The 6,198-nt window shown below is 44.3% G+C and overlaps 1 pseudogene; it reads right to left on the minus strand.

Annotated features, from left to right (window-relative positions):
- Window positions 1–2,640: 2,640 nt before the first annotated feature.
- On the minus strand, window positions 2,641–5,873 carry LOC104274683 (annotated as a pseudogene).
- Between the last annotated feature and the right edge of the window lie 325 nt (window positions 5,874–6,198).

Raw genomic sequence — 6,198 nt, forward strand, 5'->3', positions numbered from 1 at the left:
TACGGGGAGAGGCTGAGAGAGCTCAGTCTGTTTGGCTTGGAGAGGAGGAGGCTGAGAGGATCTCATCAATAATTAAAAATATCTAAAGGGTGGGTGTCAGACTCTTCTCTCTGGCATCCAGTGACAGGACAAGGGGCAATGGTCACAAACTGGAAAACAGGAGGTTCGACCCAAACATAAGAAAATATTTTACTGTGAGAGTGACAGAGCACTGGCACAGGCTGCTCAGAGAGGTTGTGGAGTCTCCTCTGGAGACATTCAGAACTCTTGGACATATTCTTGTGTGACCTACTCTAGATGATCCTGCTCTGGCAGGGGTGTTGGACTAGATGATCTTCAGAGGTCCCTTCTAGCCCCTGACATTCTGTGATTCTGTGGGTTACTTGTATGACAGAAACCAATGATGCGGGACTCGCTGGCAAAGGCTGCTGCACATGGGAAGAACTCACATGGGCTTCAGGCGAGACTGGGCAGGTACTTGAAAGAAAAAGTAATTGAAGGCTAGTAGAGTAGCAGCTCTGTCAGGCTTGGGAAATGTCCTGAGCTGAAAATAGCCAGAGGCTTGTACAGACATGCATGCTCTGCTTTTATCTTTCACTGGATGTTCCCTTAGAGCCAGGACTGAAGATGGAAATAGATGGATGCCTGCTCCAACTAATAGTTCAGCTGTTCTAGTTTGTGTGTAATAGGTTTGCTAGTGTAGCAGAGACAGCTCTGTACTGAGCCTTCTCTTTTGTTTGTATGGCTGGAAAGATTAGGCTTGCAGGTAGGTTTGCATAACAAGAACCATGTTTCTATACAGATTCCTGGTGAAAATTTCCATGGGCTTAAAGTGGTCTACTTGTGTGGACTCTGGTGAAGAATTTGGAGTGCCAGTGTTTGTCTACATGAAAGGCTTATTTAAGGCGTTGGTGTGATTAACTCCAGCAGGCAGCTAAGTCCCATGCAGCCACTTGTTCACTTACGCCTGCTGTGGCATAGAGGAGAGAACTGGAAGGGTAAAAGTGAGAAAACTTGTCCCTGGCCCATGACACGGGGGTTGGATTAAAATGATCTCTCAGGTCCCTTCCAGCCAAGGCCATTCTATATGATTCTATATGATTCTAACTCATAGAAAAAGAACGAATTCATTCACTACTTCCCATTGGCAGACAGATGTTTAGCTACTCCCAGAAAAGCAGAGCTTTATCACTCACAGTGGTTACTTCAAGAGAAAAACGCTATAACTCCAAGTGTCCCCCGGTTCCTCCTATTTTTCGTTGCTGAGCATGACGCCATGCCGTGTGGAATATCCCTTTGGTCAGTTGGGGTCAGCTGTCCCAGGTCTGTCTCCCCCCAACTTCTTGTGCACCCCCAGCCTCCTCCCTGGCAGGGCGGTGTGTGAGAAGCGGAAAAGATCTTGATGCTATTCAGGCACTGTTCAGCAACAGCTAAAGCATCCCTGTGTTATCAGCACTGTTTTGATAACAAATGCAGCACCCTACAAGCTACTATGGAGAAAATTAACAATGCCAGCCAAAGCAAGTACAGGTGGCTTCAGTGAAGCAGGAAACGAAAGCAGTAGCTTATTTTTGTAGCTTATTTGTGAGTTACATTTCAGTGTCTGAACTTTCTGGTTTTCCATAACCCAGGTGTGCTGCCTTTGCAAGTCAGTAGGTGCAACAGCTTGCAGAACTAAATGTCGTGTGTACAGATACCATAAGAAGCCATTAGGCTCTGTGAATGCGTCAAAACAATGGAAGTAATCTGTCTAGAATTTATTACAAATTTCATTATACAGTGACTATGTTTCCTGCTGCTTTTTATCACTCCAGATTTTATTACACAGAGTTTCTTCCGTAGAATATACTTTCATAGTAATTGAAGTACTCAGCTAAGTAGTTTGCATATCTGAGTCATTAGGTTCTCATACTACATTACAAGTTTCTGAATTACGTTCCCCAAGTTTTTTGTCATCATCAAATATTAATCTTCTCGGTTTAGCTAAAATTAAAAGTCGTGCTACAGCAGAAGACTATATTCTTTTCTCCAACTGTTAAATACACTTCAATTAAAATGTTACTCTGTGATGTTTGAAATAAGGTGCTGATATTTCCTTTACAGAAAAAACAAGTAATATTCAGGCACCTAGTGGTGCTGAAGTCCAGCCAGAAAAGAAACTTGAGTGAAAGAAGCGTTCAGAAAGAGAAAGAAGCAAAGAACAGCTTCAAGGTACTCAGTTTCTGATTTCAGTAAATCAGGAGCAATGTATAGTAACATGAACAGTATGGTAGACTTAGGAGTGAAACCATTTGCAGCAGTGAAGAATAGCACAAAAATATATCGTGAAAGAATAACAATCCCTGTTCTCATCTTCCAGCTTTAAGATTCTGATACGCTTTTAAAACGACTTTACAGCTACAGAGCAAAAATACCGTGTAAAGATGTATAGTCAGACTGGGAGAATATGTACACCTGTTTTTATTTAGCAATGTACAAGGCAAATAAAGTATCTGAAATTTTTAATATAAGGTAGGGAGTTAAAATGAAGCAGGCATCATCCATAGCTCAGCCTTTTGGTAGTTCTGGGGCTGGCCGAGTGGAGTTGAGGGAGTTCCTCTGGCAAGGCAGCGTAATGTGAGCAGCCGTTCAGCAGAGTACCTTTGCCACTCCGGGGGTCTGTTCCTGAGATGTTACGCTTCGGTCTGTTTGCCACGTGTCATCTACATCAGTCTACCAAAAATGACGACGGTTTGAAGATAGTTGTTTAATGAGAAAAGAGGAAGCGAGTTATTCCCGTTTTGCTTTTTTTTTTCCCCAGCCAAACCGTGTCGCAACCGCTGTTGAATAAGAGAAGTGGTGTCCTATTGATTATTTTCATCTAGATTTTAAGAGTTAATATGCTGTAAATGTGACATTAAGCGAGGGAATATAGAAGCAGGGAATAATCCTTGTTACTGTTATCACTGTTCAGTGCATTACTTAAGGAATTTTACATGGGGAAAATTCAGTTACCCAAAAGACGAGTATTCTCCAGCAGAGTAATAGAGTACTCATATGTCCGAGAATATGTCGCTGCATTGCCTCTCACAGGTACAACACACAAAATCACAGAATGTTAGGGGTTGGAACAGACCTGTGGAGACCATCTAGTCTAACCCCTCTGCCAGAGCAGGTTTACCTAGAGCAGGCTACACAGGAACGCATCCAGACGTTTTTTGGATGTCTCCAGAGACAGACTGCACCACCTCTCTGAGCAGCCTGTTCCAGTGCTCTGTCACCCTCAAACTAAAGAAGTTCCTCCTCTTGTTTAGATGGAACTGCCTATGTTCAAGTTTGTGCCCATTACTCTTGTCCTGTCACTGGGCACCACCGAGTGAAGGCTGGCCCCATTCTCCTGACACCCATAAGCATTAGTAAGATCCCCCCTCAGTCTTCTCCAGACTAAAAAGACCCAAGCTCCTCAGCCTTTTTTCGTAAAAGAGATGTTCCAATCCCCTAATCATCTTTGTAGCCCTTTCCTGTCCACTCTCCAGTAGTTCCCTATCCTTCTTGAACTGGGGAGCCCAGAACTGGACACAGTGCCCCAGATGAGGCCTCACCAGGGCAGAGTAGAGGAGGAGTACGACCTCCCTTGATGTGCTGACCACATTCTTCTTGATGCAGCCCAGGGCGCCCTTGGTCTTCTTGGCTGCAAGAGCACATTGCTGACTCATGGTCATCTTCTTATCCACCAGGACTCCCAGGTCTTTTTCCTCAGAGCTGCTTTCCAGCAGGTCAGCCCCTAACCTGTACTGATATATGGTGTTATTCTTCCCCAGGTGCAGTGCCCTACACTTGCCATTGTTAAATTCCATAAGGTTCCTCTTTGCCCAACTCTCTGGCCTGTCCAGGTCTCACTGAATGGCAGCACAGCCTTCTGGTGTGTCAGCCACTCCTCCCAGGTTTGTGTCATTTGCAGACTTGCTGAGGCTACATTCTGTCCCATCATCCAAGTCGTTGATGAGTCTATCGAACAGAACCCAGTACTGACCCCTGGGGAACACAACGTTATGGACCTTCAGCTAGACTCTGTGCCACTAATCACAATCCTCTGAGCTCTTTCAGCCAATTTTCAATCCACTGCACTGTCTGTTCGTCTAACACAAACTTCCTAAACTTGCCTGTGAGGATGCTGCGGAGACGGTGTTTTAAGCCTTGCTGCAGTCAAGGTCGGCAATATCCACTGCCTTCCCCTCATCTACCCACCCTGTCGTGCCATCACAGACGGCTATCAGATTCACTTTGGTGAATCCATGCTGACTACTTCTAATAACTTTCTTTTCCTCCCCATTCTTTGAGATGATGCCCAGAATGAGCTGTTCAATCATCTTTACAGGGATGGAGGTGAGGCTGACTGGCCTGTAGTATCCTGGGTCTTCCTTCTTGCCCTTTTTGAAGACTGGAGTGACACTGTCTTTCTTCCAGTCCTGAGGCACCTCACCTGTTCTCCAGGACCTTTCAAAGAAGTTGTTGCACAGCAGTGACTTCTGCCAGCTCCTTCAGCACTTGCAGGTGCATCCCATCAGGACCCATGGACCTGTGGATATCCAGTTTGCTTAACTGAACTCTAACTTGGTCCTCTTCAACCAAGGGAAAGTCTTCCTTCCTCCAGGAGTTCTCTGTTACCTCCAAACTCTGGGACTCCTGCGAACTAGCCTGAGCAGTAAAGAATGAAGCAAAGAAGGCTCAAAGTCTGGGACTCCTGAGAACTGGCCTGAGCAGTAAAGAATGAAGCAAAGAAGGCACTCAGGAACTCCACCTTCTCTGCATCCTCTGTCACCAGAACACCTGTTTCATTCAACAGCGGGTCCACATTTTCTCTACTTTTCCTTTGGCCTCCAGCATACTTGAGGAAACCCTTCCTGTTGACCTTGAGGTGCCTTGCCAGGTTTAATTTCAAGGACGCCTTGGCTTTCCTCATTTCATCCCTGCATACTCTGACAGCATTCTGGTAATCTTCCCAAGTGGTCAGTCCCTTCTTCCGCTCACTGTAAACTTCCTTCTTCCACTTGAGCTGTTTCAGAAGCTCCCTGCCCAACCATGCAGGCCTCCTGCTTCCCTTGCCTGACTTCTTGATCTCAGGGTACACCAATCCTGAGCTTGGAGGAAGTGGTACTTCCTACACAAATTTCAAGTGACTCTTTACTCTTAACTTGCCTTAGTGCTGCTTTGGTGAGGTGTCCCTTCCAGCCTGGAGAACTTAGTTATTTACAGCTGATGTTATGCATGGCATATATAGTTTACACTGGACTTTGCAAATTTAGACACTTTGAAGCAAATTATGCAGGCTTAGGATGATGCTTGCGTGTGACATCAGTCTTTGTCAACGGACATACTTTCCTGCTTGTATTTGTGTCACCAGTGGTTAAGATGACATTTTCTTGATGTACCAGCAGAGGGCACCGAGTTCCTTCAGTTGTCCGGTGACTCAAAATTCGACGTAGCTGTGTTTGAACGAGGAACACGTAGGTGGCCGTAGTGGTTGTTTCAGGGTTTGCTTTGAGAAAGCAGCTTCAAATGCTCTAATAGTCTATGATATAATATTCCCTCTTTTATTTAGAGACATTCAGATGCCTGCATCCTTACTCGAGTTTCTGCTCACTAGTTTAAATCCTTTTCTTGGCAGAGAAGACACTACGATCAAGAGGCCATTTTCCCAGGATGTGGTTCACCCTGTGTGCCATCTGTATGGTGACTTCTTTGGTTTCAGCCCAGCCACATTGTTTCAGGTAGTGAAGAGCTACATTTGTGTTTTCTGTTTACTTAAAACCATAAAAAACCCCAAACATGCACCAACCTCCCCCCACACACTAACTCTCTTTCCTAATTACAAATGGAACATTTACCCGCATTGTTGCTGATGAATAATCTTACACTTTTTAATGTCATATATTAATATTGTAAGTCACTAGATAATTTAAGTTCCTTGTTCTACACAAAGTGGATAGATTAGTTATATGGCCTGAAGGAAGAACACAATGGCATTGCCCTTTTCTATTCTGATACAAGTCAACAATGCTATAACTGTTCTGATTTAGTACATTATTTTCCGTGTGTTTTAGTACATTATTTTGTATGTTCATCATATGAACATATGTGTTCATAAAGCAATAATGAATGTACTAAGAAGATAAAAACACCTCTCAGGATGTTCTATGAAACAGGCATTTCTGACTC

The sequence above is a fragment of the Apaloderma vittatum genome, unplaced genomic scaffold (genome assembly GCF_000703405.1).
Source record: "Apaloderma vittatum isolate BGI_N311 unplaced genomic scaffold, ASM70340v1 scaffold9855, whole genome shotgun sequence".
Lineage (NCBI taxonomy): Eukaryota > Metazoa > Chordata > Aves > Trogoniformes > Trogonidae > Apaloderma > Apaloderma vittatum.